General features: G+C 44.0%; 1 protein-coding gene across 5 annotated transcripts in view; it reads left to right on the plus strand.

Annotated features, from left to right (window-relative positions):
• APBA2 (amyloid beta precursor protein binding family A member 2) overlaps positions 1-17,110 on the plus strand; it is a 103,783-nt gene that overhangs the window by 9,531 nt on the left and 77,142 nt on the right. The window contains exon 2 of one of the 5 annotated variants that reach the window (XM_083475706.1): positions 16,319-16,484. The exons of the other annotated variants lie outside the window; for them this stretch is intronic. The gene's annotated coding sequence lies outside the window, so the exon portion shown is untranslated. The remainder of the gene's footprint in view (positions 1-16,318; positions 16,485-17,110) is intronic. 5 annotated transcript variants of the gene reach the window in all.

Consider the following 17,110-nt stretch of genomic DNA (forward strand, 5'->3'; position numbering starts at 1 on the left):
GATATCTAGTGGCAGACATTTTATTACAGCAACCTTTAGGTCAGAGGCAGAATGTGCATGGAATCCAAATATTCCTTCTTCTTGGTCTCCATTTATTTCCTGTTTTAATCACAGGCTTGCATTCATAAGTTGCTTAAGTGTGCCAAACGGGGCTTTTCTGGGAAAGACGGAAAGGTTGGCTTATGCGGTTATTTGCTACCATAGGCAGAGCGAAGAGGGAACATGAGAAGAACCAAGAACCATGCCGGATCAGGTCCATGACCCATCTAGTCCAACATCCTGTTCTCTCAGTGTCCAAGCAGATAACCTGTGGGAAGCCAGCAAGCAGGACTGAAGCAGAAGCGCCCCCTCCCCTCCTGCAGTTTCCAGCAACTGGTATTCAGAAGCATTGGTGCTTCCCCCTGCGGGGGCAGGCAGAGCCCTCGAGAGCCCTCTCCTCCCTAGTGCAAAGGGTTCTGTGGCCAGCCAGGCCAAGGAATCACCACAAGAGTCATGACACAGGTACCATGGCATGGTAAATGGGCTTAGAATTGTCCCATTCAAGTGGCCTGGTCTACCCGTATGATTAAGTCCACAGTCAGATGCAGTAAATGGCTCTGAAGGCCAGTGGCTGGAAACTGCAGGAGGGGAGCATGCTCTTGTGCTCAGGTCTGGTTTGTGGGTTTCCCATTGGCCACTGTGAGAACAAGATCCTGGACCAGATGGGCCATTCGCCTGATCCAGCAGACAACGGAAGCTCCTGGGTGGCTGGAGGCTTTGCCAGCAGAAGCTGACGGAGGCAGAGGCTGCGGCTGTATGAAAGGCAGTGAAGGGGCTGAAAGTGGGCTGGGTGCAAGGGGACTGGATGTCGAGACCATTGGTGTAGGTTGGCAGAGTGACCACTCACTGGGTCCCTTCCTGGGACTGGACTCCTCGCCTGTAGCTTCTCCGTCTGATGTTTCTCAGTGTCCTGATGTGACTTGCCCCAATCCGCTGCATCCAGATTTTTTTTTTATTTTTGCTGTGTGTGTGTGTGTGTGTTATTGGGTTGTTGTTTTATTTTAACTGTCCTTTGTGGTTTTATAGGCTGATTTTATCCTATGAACCGCCCTGAGGCCTGCAGGCATAGGGTGGTATATAAATTATATTAAAGCATCGTCATCCTCATTCCTCTCAAGAGTTTTCAGCTGCCACCTCTTTGGGCACCCCCCACCCTTTGTCCTGATCTGAGCCGCCCCTCCATGATGGCTCCTCAAGGCCCATGGCAAATGGAGTGTGCAAGTGACGCATGTGGCCAGGGCCAGTTTAGGAAGATGCAAACAGCAGGTCCTGGTCTTCTGTCCTTTCACTCTCCACTTTGGAGGGTTAACAAAAACAAGTCCAAATAAATGCTCAGAGAGTTTGGCATCTGTCGACAGCATCACCCCTGGGCACAGCAGTTTGCATAGAATGTCTCCATTAGGAAATATGTTTTTTGAATTAGTTCCTCACAAAAGAGAATTGGGAAATAACTGTGTCTCTTTCTTATGCCTCGGCCACTTCTTTGAAAAACAAAAAGCTAAACACATGCACACACATTTAAAAGTATTGTGTCACTGGTAAGAGGCATGGAAGAATCGGAATTCTGATTCCGCATTTTCCAGCTTGAACACTTCTTCATCCACATTTCATATATTATCACAATTTTGCCTAATATGCACATTTGCAAGCTATTTTCACACATATACTTTTTGTTGTTGAAGAACGGCATTACAAAATTTGAAGAAGTGTGGACTAGGTACCAAATTGACTTATATCCTACCTTTAAGGGAAAACAGGTTTTGAGTATAGATAATAATAAAAATAAAAATAATAATTTATTTATATCCCGCCCTCCCCAGCCAAGACTGGGCTCAGAGTGGCTAACAACCAATAATAAATGGGGCAATAAGATGGGGCAGGTTTAAGACTATTTCCCCTCTGCTACTTCATGACGGTCCACTTAGGGACATGGATTTAATGATGTAGAACAACTTGATGTATTAGGGTCCAAGGGAACAGAACTGTGGTATATTGGATGGCAAATAGAAAGCAAAGGGATTCTGTTAACATTGCTGATTGTAAATTCTCCAGTCACAGAAAAGATTTATAGATGGGTCAATAAAGCAAAGCTAAGTAATTAATGCATTTATTTTATTTCGGTGCTTGAAATATTTCACAGCTAAAATCTCAATCCTGTCTCAGGGTGTTTGGTTATCTTAAAACAAAGAAATGCAGCACATGACCTGTATCAAAATACAAATGTACATATTTCTCCAAGAGCTAGAATGGGGAGAGGCTAGAATGGGGAGACCTTAAGATCCTGAGGTCCTGGGCCTTGTAGATTTTATTTTAAATCTGTATTATTATTATTATTATTATTATTATTATTATTATTATTATTATTATTTATTATAACAAGCTTGGTATAGCTGAAACTACTCTCTCTCTCTCTCTCTGTCTGTTGGAAGACATTAAAAAAAATGAAATGAAATTCAAGTGATGTCCAGTGACTTCCCTGAATGCCCTTCTTTTATATATGCTTGCACGGAGGTGGTTTTTAGCTCTGGGATTACAGTAAATCTTTCTCAGTACAGAATCTCTCTTGGAACCATGTATCTCAGTTGTCCCCTGTTTGGTATAACTGGAACCATCCGCTAACAGTTGATCTAATTAGAAGTAATGATTTCAACCCAAAAAAGCTATTAAGATTAATGGACCCCTGGGAAAGGATAGCCTTGCTTGAGCTGCATTTTGGCGCAGAAGACGAGGCTGTGTGCATTTAGTTTGCATAGAAGTAAATGGACCTGAGTGAATGAGGTGTTACTCCCATTAAAGTGAGGAGAGCTTTTTCCTGCTGCTGCTGCTTCTGAGCTCAGTATGGCAGGATCCCCTCAGAGGGAGACCAGCTCACTCTGGGAGCTCCAGCCTTACAGCTCGCATTTTTTAATTTTAGTTCATAAAATAGATATACTGCTTGTTTGTAAAAACAAACCAACACAAAGCAGTTTACAAAAAGAACAAAACGCTAAAATTATCAATAAAAGCCGTTAAAAACAGCTATTTAAAACATTCAGAAAATAAATAAAATTGATGAGCTAAAAGCCATTTAAAACACATGGCAACATTCTACATGTCTAAACAAAAATGTTTTTTGCTTAGGCTGTAAAGAGTACAGTGAATGCCCCTGCCTGATGTCAACAGGCAGGGAGTTCCCAAGTGTAGGTGCCCCATGTTAAAATATCTTCTCCTTTTACAAGTGCAGAATGAGTATTATGTGGCACCTGAAAGAGACCTGCAGATCAAAGGGGTCAAGTGGAAGGCTTTCTCACAAGTAAACTCTTCCCAGGTGGTTAAGGGATTTTTATAATACAGTAATAGTAGCAACACCTGGAACCTGGCCTGTGAGCACAATCACAAGCCCTGGGGAGCTGGGTTGGTCCTTGTAGGCACGAGGTGACAGGTGGTGCCTTTGAGGACAACTGCCGGACCTGCAAGGGTGTGGCAGGAAAGTGACCGTGGCGGTGCAGGAAAATTAAGGTGACAGTGTGCCAGGTTCTAGGTCCTTGTATTAATTTACAAAGTCCAGAGCAACATAGGTCCAGGGTGCCTCAGGGACCTCCTGAACTCTTGAATTGCAGCTCCGTCCCTGAGATCTGCTGCAGGAATGTCATTGATTGTTCCCCAGGTTGGCGATACTCTTGACAAGAGAGATCAGCAAGACCTGTGCCAATTTCTAAATGCCTGTTGAAAACTTTTCTGTTCCATTAGGCTTATGCGAGCAATTAAGAATACATCTTTCCACAATAGTGGGCTGATTTCTGATTTTATCTTTTTAATATGGTTTTTATTGTATGGTCAGGGCAGACTTTGGTAATATGGCACCCTGAGCAAGGCCAAAATTTGGCGCCCCCAAATGGATCCTCTCCATTTTCTGCCCCGTCGCCTTGGCACCCTGTGCGGGGGAGCTGACCTCACCACCCTAAATCTGGGGCTGGTATCATTTTATGTACAATTGTTGTCAACCTCTGCTCAGTTTTAAAAAATGAATAGTGGTATATAACTAGTTTTACAAATAAACAATAATGCTGGGAGGTGAGGAGGGAGGTTTCCTGAGATATTTCGGACTGAAGTATGGAGCGCTTTAGATGGTAAATAGTTTGTGAAGAATTGGACCGTGTGAACACTCTGTGAGTGTCATTGTGTCCAAGAAACTCTTGGCCCAGCTTGGGGCGGGGAGAGGGAGGGAGGGAGGGAGAGGGAGGGAGTGTGCAACTGTATTACGGCTGTAGCAGAGTCTGAGTGCAGCGCAGACCAGGTTTTTATGTTCTCATCAGCTGAGAGTAGTGGTCTGTCCCATTAGGCCGAGTGAGACAGCTGCTTCAGGCGGCAGAGGCCAGGGTGTGGCAGCAACCTCTTGGCTCTCTTCCTGAAACCCCGAAGCCTGGCTGCTCCTAGACGTGTCTGCTCTGCTATGGTGGGGGAGGTGCTGTGCCAGCCATTGCCAGCGTAGAAGTCACATTCAGCTGCCAGCCAAGTCAGTTTCTGGATGTGGAGTGGGGTCACCATCTTGTCCTTTGCGACAGGCAGCAAAATGCCTCAGTCTGCCCATGAGCAAATGTCCAGTATCTTCTGGTTGTGGCAGTTTGCTATATTGGCTACAAGTGTGCAACTCTCTCTCTGTGTGCCTGGACAGACCAGGATTCTGCAGGCTTTGTGTCCTCCCTCCCCACTTGCCAGAGTCCCCCTTCCTTTGTGTGTGTCTCACGTGACTCTGTCCTTCATCAAACTATTTCATATAGAGCACCAGGGATGGAGACATTGTTCCTCCACTGTTGGATTTCAGAGACTCGGGTTTAGGCAGATTATTTATACAGCAGGATTTAGTATCTGCCAGTGCTCTGTTTGCTTGATATCACTAGGGACCAGTTCTTCCATAAATCCTCATCCTCAGACGATAAGCCTTTTTTTTTTTTTTTTGCAGAGAGCTGAATAAAAATAATTTCCTCCCAACCACCTGCAGTTAAAGTTCTTAATGTCATGGATTTTTAATCTCAAATGGTCTGGGGAAGCAAAAGCTCATCTATTATACGCTGCATTTAAATATGGGACTTTATTTTTCATTTCCCCCCCCTCACTCTGCTGAAATGTCAAAGCAGGGCTGGTGATTTGTCCAGGAGTGACCCTCAGGAACAGCTTCTGATGCTGACTGTTAGGTTCATGTGAAATGAAGCCAGAGCAGATTGTGGTGCTGTGTTTCTGCACTGCATTTCTCCCAATGTTTTGGGGACACAGGATGACTCCTGCCTGCTCACTTCTTCATCCAAAGTGGGGGAATCATCTGGAGGGGTGAATTAAAATTGCTTCTTCTAGTCTCCCATCTTCTATACCAGCCTTGCCCAACCAGGATCCCTTCAGGTTTTGGGGAGGGCTACACAGGAAGTGTAGTTTCCTCTCTGCAATCCTTAGCACCCTTAACAAACTACAGTTCCCACAATTCTTGGTGGGAAGTCCTGTGCTTTAAATGGGTTTTGTATGTGCTTTAAGTGTGGATCTGCCCTTTTTTATAAGCCGTTACCGAAAATTCAAGGAACAATTTTCAGCACTGGCAAGCTAGCAGTGAGCCGTTTCTGAGTAGTTTTTGCTCCTCTATTTTCTTCTCCCACCTCCTCCTGTCAAATGTTGCTAGAATTGTTCTGCAATCTGCATTGTTCCTTCCCAATTTTTTCTTTTTAAAATATTTTTTATTGGTTTTTTACACATGTTTTCCAAACATAACATCCTATCTTATACAGTATAACAAACCTTTGGCTATCACAGCCTAGGACTTCCATCAACCTCGACTAATGGTTTCCTAGCTTTCTTTCTGATTTTGCATTTTATTTTAATAGTTATTGCTATAAAATCCAAATCCTCAGTAAACTCCTTCTTAGTCCTTTCTCACAATAATTAATATAGTTCTCCTTACAAAACTTCTTGCAACCCTACAAGTGATGTCAATTGATTACAATTGTCTTTCAAATATATCATAAATTTCTTCTAATCTTTCAGGAAAGTCTGGTCTTGCTGGTTCCGAATTTTCCTAGTTAATTTCACCAACTCGGCATAATCCATCAGTTTCATCTGCCACTCTTCTTTTGTTGGTAGTTCTTCTTGCTTCCATCGCTGGGCTAATAGTATTCTTGCTACAGTTGTCACATATAAAAACAATTTTTTTATATATAATGCTTGTATATCTCTGCACCTACTATACCAAGTAAAAGGGCTTCTGGGTTTTTTGCAAATGTATTTTTCAACAGTTTAAAAATCTCATTATAAATCATTTCCCAGAAGTCCTTTACTTTCTTACATTCCCACCACATATGGTAAAAAGTACCTTCTTTTTCCTTATAGCATTTGTTATTTGTTTTGTACATTTTAGCTAATTTCACTGGTGTTATATACCATCTGTACATCATTTTCATTTTCCTTTACAACACTGCAGGCAGTGAAAAGTATCCCCTCTTTCCATAATTTTTCCCAATCTTCTAATTGTATATTATGACCAAAATCTTTAGCCCAGTGTATCATGACTGATTTAACTTCTTCATCTTTCAAATGCCATTCAGGTAACAATTTATACATTTTGGATAATATTTTAACTTTGTTATTTAACAATTCTAATTTGAATTTCGATTTTGTATATCCAAATCCACTTTTCTTTTTATCATCTTTTAACATTTTGTTAATTTGACGATAATGCAACCAATCATTCACAAAAACTTTAACTTCCTCGTTTGGTTTTAATTTCCATTAGTTATCCATCTCCTTCACTATTTGTTCATAGGTGGCCCAATGTTTACTCATATTTATCTTTTTCACACTCATTGCCTCAAGAGGTGAGAGCTACCATGGTGTCTTATGGTTCCCTCCCAATTTTCTTTTGGGTGTCTTGTGTATGTGTGCAATACCTGAGATGAGAATAGTTCATAAAGTGTCTTGTATGACACAAAAGCACACTTACCCTGAAGGCATTGCATTAATTAATATTCCATCTGTGGCTGTAGCTACAAACTCATTTATCACACTGCCTTGAGAAATAAGAGGCTAAATTATTGATTTAATTATCATCATGCAGGGATGTCCTTGCGTGGATTGTGACCTGATGGGCCTGCGATAAAACTGGCCATCTCTTTCAGACACAGCAGTGGTGAATCAATCTTTTGTGCAATTTTAAACTGTTGTGAAAATACACACAAGGGTAAACATGTTGGTCTATAAGGAAAAGGACCCTGCAGAGTCCACAGCTGGGTAATAGTTTTGTTCACAGCACCCAAAAATTCACAAAAATTTGGTAAGCCTCTGTGATCCAGCAGAGACAGTCTTAGATTCTTAGTGGTATTGTGTTACTGTTGTAGGCAAATATATCAGGGCTAAACAGCAATAGTTGGAACGAGAAACATTGCTTTTGATGAGGTGTAGTGAAGTTGTGGTTCTCCAGATGCTGCTGAAGTACAATTCCCATAAATCCACTCCATTGGCAATGCTAGCTAGGCCTGGTGGGAGTTGTAGCACAGCTCAGTCTCCCTTCCTTTAGGTGGACACCTTCTAAACTGTTCTTCTTGTCACCTGTTCCTGCAGCATCTCCTATATTCCTGGTTCCGTTAATCCCGTACAGCATAAGGAAAGTTTACACACAACATTTGGGTCTTTTAAGTCACGCAGTGTTTCTCCAACTTGGGTCCTCTGCTGTTGCTGGACTACAACTTCCATCACTGCTAGATAGCAGGGCCAGTGGTCAGGGATAATGGGAGTTATAGTCCAACAATAGCAAGGGACCCAAGTTGGAGAAACACTTGTAGAGAGAAATGGTGAGTCAGAGGGGATGTGCTAGAGGTGTGTAAAACACATGGAGAAAGTGAAGAGAGTGTTTTCTTCTTCCTCACAGGAATGGAACTTGGGGGCATCCAATGCAGCTGAACATTGGAAGACTCAGGACAAACAAGCGAAAAGGCTTCTTCACACATTGCAGAGTTAAACTCTGGAATTTGCTACCACAAGGTGTAGTGATAGCCCCCAACTGGGATGCTTTTACTGTAAAAGAAAATTTAGCAAATTCATGGAGGGTATAGTTGGAAATGGTTGCTGGTGAAGGTGGTTGTGATGCCTCCGGTAACAGTGGCCATATGCCTTTGAATGCCAGGTGAGGAGAGGGCACTGGTGCCCGGGTCCTGCTTGTGAGCATCCCAGAGGCTTCTGGTTGGCCACTCTGGGAACAGGCGGCTGAGCTACATGAGCCACTGGCCTGATCCAGCTTCAGGGCTCCCACCTTCTTAGGGAGTCAGATCTGGTCCCATCTGTCAGTAGTTGCCCATATTCTACCTTGTTTCTTTGGCCTGTCTTTAAAAACTGACATGCGCAGTTATTGCAGCTGTTGGGTTTTTCGAACTCCCACCCACCTGCATATACAACAGTATCTTTTAAAAATGAATCTGGGGAGGGAGGGTGGGCATCATAACCACCCACCCTGCCCCTTGAGTCGTGAATTGTGTCACATTCATCTTATAATGTGAATTGTCCCAGAAGGGCCTTGTCTCCAGGCTGCCAGTTCAAATGGGCAAATGTTCAGAGTGTTCTGTATACAAAGTGCCCAGTAATCTTGACAATCCTTTTTCGTCCACCGCACAATGCAATTAAAATCTGGTGCATACTGGTCCCCCTGTGCAACTGCGATAAGGCGGCTTAGCTGATTTGAGAGCTGTCCGGGATTCGCAAGGACTTGGAATTAGCATGCTTATGATGTGGCTGAACTGTCTGGCAAATTTGGCACTGATGAAATCAGATGTGTTTCGTGCAAAGGCAGTGTTTCTCTTCTGTTTTATTTATATCTCACATGATAAAGGTTTGAGAACAGTGGCAATGTGCTCCTTTTTCTTTCTGGATACATTTTAGCACATCCTTTTGGTCTTCTCTGTGAACAAATGACTCTTGCCTCCTGCTTTGTTGGATGGTCGGGTCCATCTAGTTCAGCTCTGTCTGCACAGACAGTGGCTCTTCATAGTCCCACAGGCTGGAGGGGGGTGTCTGTCACAGTCCCCCCATCTGAAGATTTCTCCCCCCCCCCTATTTATTTGTAGGTGCCAGGGATTGAACTGTGATGCCTCTTCTAAAACAGCCTGGGCGTTGCACAGAAAGAACTCAAACTGGCCCTTGACTGCAAGCTCAGCCACCTAAAACCAGAAGGTGGAAGGAGAAGAGACTTGGAAAAGAGAGAACCAGCGTAGCAATGCTCACATAATTTTATTTGTATGCCAGCTTTTCATAGTTCAAACTATGCTCAAGGGGGCTTACAACATTAAAAAATACACAACTGCAAACAATGAATAAAAAATCAAAAAGTACACAACCAAATTGAACAATTTCTGCATAAATCATAATAAGATCTAAAATAAAGATACAAAAAATTAATATCAAAAACAGCAGCAACATGGCCTCCCCAGGAAGAAACCCCTAGACAACCCAAGGTTCTGCTCAGCAGCCTCAGCTTTTGCAGCTGGAGTCAGTCAGGGCCCCATCCTCCCCAGGCCAGGGGGGAAAGGCCTGCAAGGCAGGGAGCAGGTCTTCCCAGAGTCACAGCCAAGGGGGTCTCTGGTAGGAATGGAAAAGGAGCCCTGCAGGATCAGACCAAAGCAGTCTAGAAAAGTTAGAGGTGATTGAAACAATGCCAAAATGCAGCTACCTTGTGATAACCACGTTGGTTCAAATCTTGCCCTCTGGGGCAACAAAAGTCCCTCCTGTTGTGCAGCCACCTTTACATACAGACTCATACTATGATGATGACATATGTGGTCTCTTTAAGATGAATAGGATCTTAAGAGCAAGCCTGTCGATTTGCTTGTTCAGAGATGGTTCAGTTCAGTTGGTGGATGTTATGTGTGTGTGTGTGTGTGTGTGTGTGTGTGTGTTTGCTTGTTAATAAAACACCCATTCTAAATTATTACATTGATTCAGGAACTTCATGTTGAAAACAACGTATTTTATAGAATCATAGAATTGTAGCATTGGAAGGGACCCCAAGGGACATCTAGTCCAACCCCCTGCATTGAAGGAATCTCAGCTAAAGCATCTCTGACAGATGACCATTCACAGAAGGAGAGTCCGCCATCTCCTGAGGGAAACTGTTCCACTATTGAACAGCTCTTACTGCCAGAAAGTTCTTCCAAATGTTTAGTCAGAATTTCCCTTTTTGTAACTTGAAGCCATTGTTTTGGGTCCTACCCCCCCCCCCCCAAGAGCAGGAGAAGACAAGCTTGTTCCCGCTTCCATGTGGCAGCCCTTCAGATATCTGAAGATGGGTATTGTAGCTCCTCTCAGTCTCCTTTTTTCCAGGCTAAACATACCCCGTTCCTTCAAGTGCTCCTCAGAAGGCTTAGTTTCCAGACCCTTGATCATCTTGGTCTCCCTCCTCTGCATACGTTCCAGCTTGTCAATATCCTCCTTAAATTGTGGTTCCCAGAAAAGGACTCAGGATTCCAGATGTGGTCTGACCAAGGCGGAATAGAGTGGGACTATTACTTCCTTTGACCTGGACACTAAAATGTGGATGCAGCCTAGAATAGCATTTGCTTGTTTGCTGCTGCATCACACTGTGGACTCATGTTAAGCTTGTGGTCCACCAAGACTCCTATGTCCTTTTCACATGTACTACTGGCAAGTCAGGTGTCCCCCATCTTATATTTATGCAGCTGGTTCTTCCTGCCTAAGTGTAGAACCTGACATTTGCACCAATGGAATTCATTTTGTTAGTTTTGGCTCAGTTCTCCAATTTTTTAAGGTCATCTTGAATCTGATTAACAGCTTCCTCATGAGAATATCATGGGGACTTTGTCAAAAGCCTTACTGAAATCAATATACACTATGTCCACAGTTCATCAGTGTTTTTGAATTAAACTAAATAGCTTTAATTGGATTTTGTTATGTATTGAAGTTCTCACCCTGGCCACCAGGAGTATCGTGTATGCAGTTTTCACTCAGGTCCACGTCAGTTATTTTAGGCGGGAAACCCTGGGTTGTTGTTGCTACAATGTTGACAGCCGGCCGCCTATAAAAACAGGCCGGCTGAGCTGTTTGCTGTTTAGTTCTGTTCCAGCTTACAAATAAAGAGCTGCTTTGGAGAAATTGCTGTGTTGTCTGCTATGTCTACCCACTATCTAACAGATTTTGAGTTTGAAATTAATTGTTACTGATTTGAATTTTATTGTGTTGTCATTTACCTGAGTGTTGTGTGCAAACTGCTATTCTGAATAATGTCTTTGCATAGGGTAGGGGGCACTGAGGATGAGTTCATGGAACTAAGGGGGCAGTGCCCTGAAAAAGTTTGGGAGCCACTGATTTAGATGCTTTCTGGCCTCCCAGCACCATGCCAGTTTCTCTGGAATGGAGGAGCCCAAAGCACCAGGGCAGGGGCCAATAGCAGCACCTATTTGGGGGGACTTTGACTCACCTCCCAACCTTTGCCCATTGAATCACCTCCCCTTTGAGAAAGGAACAGAATGATTTAATGGTCACCAGTTGCAATTTGTGCCTCGAGGTCACAGAGGCCACAGAATCGGTACTAAGGTGCCATGTTGTCTGATGATAATCCATGCCTCACAGAAAATGCTACTGAGGTTTATAAAAAATATATGGAGGATTCTCTGAATCCAGGGCTCCGTTGGTGGGTGGGAAAGACAAGGAGCACCCAGGAGCCAAACTGAGCCCTTACGCTGGCATTTGGACACCCCCATTTCTCTCTCTCTCTCTACACACTTTTTTCTGGCTAGTGGTAAATTTAGGTCCCATTCCCAGTCTGCAAAAACAAATTTGCTTCTTGGCACATATAGCTGTGATTTACATGTACTTTGGTCCATTTTTGACAGCATTGGTTATGTTTATGTTCTGCCAAAGGATGGCAGAGAATAAACAGGTCTTGTCATTGTGGAAACATTTCCTCCCCCTGCCCCACAAAATGATGGAGTGTTTAGATCTGCAGCAAGTGAAGTCATTTGTATGAGGCAAAATGGAACAGTCTCTATGTGATATTCCTTCACTCCCCACCCTGTGAAATGATTTCAAGGAACATCTCCTGTAATCCTAATAGGCTATAATAATAAAACTGATTATGTATTCAGTGCTGCTGAAGAAAATTACCTTCTTCCTGTAGTGTATAGTAAGACAAGGGGGCTGGTAATTTTGTTTTAGAATGATAGAATCACAGAACCGCGGAGTTGGAAGGGATCAGGAATCATCTGGTCCAGGCATGTCCAACTTCAAGTAGGCTGTGATCTACTATCCACTATCAAAAACTGGCAGGGATCAGCCACACTCTCCCGTTGTCATTCTTCAACTTAAACATATTAGATCTGGCTGGGGAAACCCAGCCAGATGGGCGGGGTATAAATAATAAATTATGATGATGACGATAAAAATAATAACAAATTATTACCCCCACATCAGCCCCCTCCCAGGGCCCTTGGCGCACGCGGGAAGCCAACACATGCCAAAATGCCCAATTTCCCCTTTACGGGGGGGGGGGGGGGGCTTATGGCGGCACCAGCCAGAGCGCTTGCTGCAGCCCGGCTAAGTGGAGCCTTGACCAGCCATGCCGCCTGCGGAGGGGCTCTGGCTGCGGCCGAATACGCGATGAGGGGCCCCAGTGACCATGGGCCATAGCTGTCAACTTTTCCCTTTTCTTGCAAAGAATCCTATTCAGAATAAGGGAATTTCCCTTAAAAAAAGGAAAATGTTGATAGCTATGCCATGGGCGAGGGCGGCCTTGGTTGTGTGGTCAACCAAAATGCATCCTGCGATCGACCGGTTGATCGCAGTCGCCGCGTTGGACATGTTTGCAATGCAGGAATCTCAGCTAAAGCATCCATGACAGACGGCCAGCCAGCCTCTACTTTAAAACTTCCAAGAGAGGAGAGTCCACAACCTCCTGAATGATGAACAGTCCTTACTGTCTGAAAGTTCTTCCTGATGTTTAGTCAGAATCTCCTTTCTTGTAACTTGAATCCATCGGTTTGGGCCCTATTCTCCAGAGCAGGGAAAACAAGCTTGGAACATACCTGGATTTGTCTTCATTTTATAGTCTCATAAATAAATGTAATCTGATAGCTAAAATGAAAGGAGTTTGTGGCATCTTAATCTTTTTAGGTGATTGTGGTTTCTTCCTAAAGCACCTTTTATAAGGCACCATATGTTTCACTGTCAGTGAAAAAGGCATGTATGCCATCTGCTTGGGTGATTTAAAAAAGCACTTTTAGCAAAGGCTTGGAAAGGGAGCAAAATGTTTATACCTTTCTTGGCAGCCGGCTGACTGTTTTAACTGGGAATTCTGTCTCTAGGTCAGGGATAGGCATCAGTGGCGGAAATAAAAAACGAAAGGAAAATCATAAACAGGACTTTGTGTACAGTGGTACCTCGGGTTAAGTACTTAATTCGTTCGGGAGGTCCGTTCTTAACCTGAAACTGTTCTTAACCTGAAGCACCACTTTAGCTAATGGGGCCTCCTGCTGCTGCTGCTGCCACGCTCGGAGCACAATTTCTGTTCTCAACCTGAAGCAAAGTTCTTAACCCGAGGGACTATTTCTGGGGTAGCGGAGTCTGTAACCTGAAGTGTATGTAACCTGAAGCGTATGTAACCTGAGGTACCACTGCATTCCACTTCTTATTTTTTGGCAAACCATATTCTATGACAATCTCTCTCTCCCTTTCTCATGCGTGTCTGTTTCTATTTTGCATAAGTTCTGTTTTTGCTAGCGGAATGGGGTCAAGGAACTGAACAAGTCACCAAAGCCTCATCTCTAACTATTGAGGATCTTACGAAGTCCCCAGCCTGCAGTACAAAATTTCAGTAGGCCTTGTCTATCTCCTTCAGAGTGCATCTCCACAACCATAAGGGCCTGGCCACTTTGGAAAACAAGTTTTAAATTCTGAAGTGACTATGGCAGGGTTGGGTAACCTGTGTCCACCCAGATGATGTTGGATTTAGGACAGCATGGCTGGTTTCCTTACACTGGGCGTAGCCCCAAGGGGGAGGGTACCTTGCCTTCTTCTGGGAAGGAACCATGAGGCTTTGACAGGTTCCTAGAGTCCTCCTGCCTCCTTCCCAAGCCCTACTTAGTGCTTGCCCAGTGCCTCTCTTACCCAGCTTTAGGAAGGAGGCAGGGAGGCTGGTGGGGAGTGGGTCATTAAATTTTGGTTTTTTGCAGGGTGCCATATTGCCAAGGTCCACCCCTGATCTGGAGGGCCAAACATTAGGCAACTCTAGTGTAAGGTGTAGGACAGCTACCAAGTCGTAGTTGAACCATTTCCATATTTGTGTGGGTGGTGGAGAGACTTTGTGTCTAGTTCAGGCCCCATCTCTTAATCAAGGAGGGCGATGGATAGGAAAGACCTCGGGCTTCATTGTTGCCAGGCGAAAGACCTCAAGGCAGCTGGGGGGTGTCATTTGGCTCTTTGGCTGAAAGTGGAACAGTTGGTTTCTAATATACTGAAATTCCCAAGGATTAATGGGGATAAGCCATTTAAAAAACAAACAAACTTAAAATCTAAGCTAGCATTCCACAACCTGGTGTCTTCCAGATGTTTTGGATTACCACTCTCATCAGCTAGCATGGCTATTGTTCAGGGAAGATAGAAACGTTCACCTAGAATCATAGAATCATAGAGTTGGAAGAGACCACAAGGGCCATCGAGTCCAACCCCCTGCCAAGCAGGAAACACCATCAGAGCACTCCTGACATATGGTTGTCAAGCCTCTGCTTAAAGACCTCCAAAGTAGGAGACTCCACCACACTCCTTGGCAGCAAATTCCACTGTCAAACAGCTCTTACTGTCAGGAAGTTCTTCCTAATGTTTCCTCAATAAGATCTGCAGGGCACCAGGTTGGGGAAGGCAGATCCAAATTATGGCCCTGTTCAGATGCAATTGGAAAGTACGATTGTCCTTTGCCTGTGCTCTGGGTTCCCAGACTTTGGGCTTCCACAGCGCTCAGTGATGCTCTGAACTTGGGGAGACCATCGCTTGTTTGAATTATAAGGGTGAAATTAAAGTAGATTACGGTTCTGAGGAAGCTTATTGTAAATGATGGACTTAAGCCCCTTTATTTCAGTGGGATTACTCAGAGTGCAACTACTGCTGGAGACTATTCAAAAATGAAATTGATTCCTCTTCCTCACCACCCAAAAAATACAAAATGGGTTTTTTGTTTATGAATGGGACATCAGAAAGGAGATTTTGCCGCAGTCTTAAGCAGAATAAATTCATATTTGTAGCATTGTGTATAGACACTAGCCAGAGAATCAGGAAAGCTGTTCAGAAGTCGTTGTGCTTGGTTTCTGTTCAGCACCTGGGATCTTAAAGCTTAAAATGTGGGGAAAATGAAATAGTCAGTAGATGCATATGAATCAAGCTTCTTTGGTATCGGAGGCGGAGCTAGCTGGTCTGGCACCTGGAGGGGCGTATATGCTGTGCACCCGGGATGGCGGAGGGGAGAGCCGGAGTGAGCATCCCGGGGGGGGGGCGCTGCCACACCCCCTTCCTCCGCCAGTGTTTGGTATCCAGAGTTATTCAGCTCTTCCTTTTGAAGAAGAAAAAAATCAAAGAGAGAACTTGGTGATGAAAGGCTTGGCGAAGAAGGCAAGGAAACGGCAGCAGCAGCTTTTAATGTCCTTGAATGTAAGTGATGAGAGACCCCCTCTCCAAAACAGGCTTTGTAGAGATTTTTAATTAGAAATCTCAAATATTTCCCCTAAAGCATAAATTAGTTTGGTGTTAAGCTGACAAAATATCACCAGCCCATTCCTCTTTCTCTCATGTCTTCCCAGTTTATTCTAATTAGCGTAATCCTTCATAGTTTAGGAGCATGTGAATTATTTATTTATTTGGCAAATACTGCAAGCTGTGAAATGCCGCTTAGGCACTGGCATGAAGATGGCAGAGAGGACGAGGGGATCCTAAGCTTGCTCAGATGCCACACCCCTTGTCCCGTGGGAAAGTCTTCAGTGGCCTCCTCCCACCCTCTGCAGATTGTGAAACCAGCTGGTGGGCCTGACTTTGCCGGGCCCTGAGGATGCCCTTCTCCTGGCAATTCTCAGTTTAATGATCCTGTTTTTGCTGCCTGCCTGGGATTTCAAAAGCAGGAGGTTGGCAAACACCCAGAAGAGCACCAAGCACGGCTGCCGGATCAAGCCTTGGTGGGTCTTGTGCGGTGCTGCTGAGCAGAGTGGCTCAGTCTGATGGGCTGAGGAAGCCCCCTGGCCTTTTCCACCTCTCTCTGTCTCTCTGACTACCACCCCAGACCCTCTTTGCTGCAGGTTGCCTTGCTCAGGCTGATTGTCAGTGCAAGCGTGTTCAGCTTCTGGACTGGCATCTTGGCACATCTTGGCAGGAGGACTGTTTGTTCATTCAGGAAGCATCCCTGACTCTCTGAGTTCAGATCCCAGAAACTGCTGCATTATGACAAGGCAAGAACCTCAAGTTGCTGCCATAACTGGCACTGAGCCCTTGCTTTGACTCTCTTCCTCTGTGAGCTGTTTTCTTCTCAGAACTGAAACCATTCCGTGAGACCCTCAGACTGCTATTCACACCTATTAAGATTTTTTAAAATGAATTTTATTATTTATTTTAAAATAATTTATTTTAGTTTTTTATACAAAATTTGACATTATTCAATTCACTTTCAGTATAATAATTTCTTACATTTTGACTTCCCATCGTTACATCTGTGATGTTCCTGTTGTATTCCTTTATCAGCTGCTATAACTACCATTTATTTTCTATTGTATTATAACTTATATTATAGTCATTTATTTATTCTCCTTCCTGCCTGTTACCTCCTTCCTGTATGCGATTTCATTTGACAGTAGTTTTTTCTCAAATAGTCTGAAGAAAACCTCCACTTTCCAACAAAGTTCTCATCTTTTTGATCTCTTAGTTTTGCTGTCAACTTCACCATCTCTGCGTAGTCCATTGACTATTTAAAGTCAATTTAAGGACTGTTCTTTTCACTAAACATAAGAAGTCCCAAATGCTGCAACCTGTCCTTATGGTCTCCTCTTCCTCCACAACTGGCCGCTTTGACGAGGACTTG

Source organism: Podarcis liolepis (assembly GCF_965112155.1).
Source record: "Podarcis liolepis genome assembly, chromosome: 14".
Classification (NCBI taxonomy): Eukaryota; Metazoa; Chordata; class Lepidosauria; order Squamata; family Lacertidae; genus Podarcis; species Podarcis liolepis.